We start from the raw sequence: 684 nt of genomic DNA on the forward strand, positions 1-684 counted from the left end.
TCCTCCTCACACTAAAACGTGTGCATAACGGAGAATCCTCCCAACCCTCAGCTTGGGCAAATAATGCAATCCAACTCCAACTACAATGATATTCAGAATTCCTATTACCTACATCCAGGAGAAAGTCCAGGGGCTACACTTATCACCCCTCCACTCGATGGGAGTAACTATGTCTCTTGGAGCAGGGCAATGAAGAGGGCACTAAGATCCAAGAACAAATTTAAATTTGTTGATGGAACAATCAGTGAACCAAAACAACAAGATGCAGATTATGATGCATGGGATCGATGCAACACAATGATCCTTTCTTGGATTGCAAGATGTCTTACTCCTCAAATTGGACAAAGCACCGTATACATAGATAGTGCTTATGAGCTATGGCAAGATTTGAAGGAAAGGTTCTCCAAGGGAGATCACTTTCGAATGTCTGATGCACTACAAGAATTGCATTCTGTTAGGCAGGGAGACAGAACTATCTCAACATATTTCACAGATTTGAAAACTTTGTGGGAAGAATTAGAGTCTTTGAGGCCTATGCCTTCATGCTCATGTCAACCAAGATGCAGTTGTGACATGATCAAGATTATAAAGAGTGACAAGGACAATGAATATGTTATTTGCTTCTTAAAAGGATTAAACGAGGAATTTAATACAACAAAGGCCCAAATTTTGTTGATGGAGCCA

This window comes from Lupinus angustifolius, chromosome LG01 (assembly GCF_001865875.1).
Source record: "Lupinus angustifolius cultivar Tanjil chromosome LG01, LupAngTanjil_v1.0, whole genome shotgun sequence".
Classification (NCBI taxonomy): domain Eukaryota; kingdom Viridiplantae; phylum Streptophyta; class Magnoliopsida; order Fabales; family Fabaceae; genus Lupinus; species Lupinus angustifolius.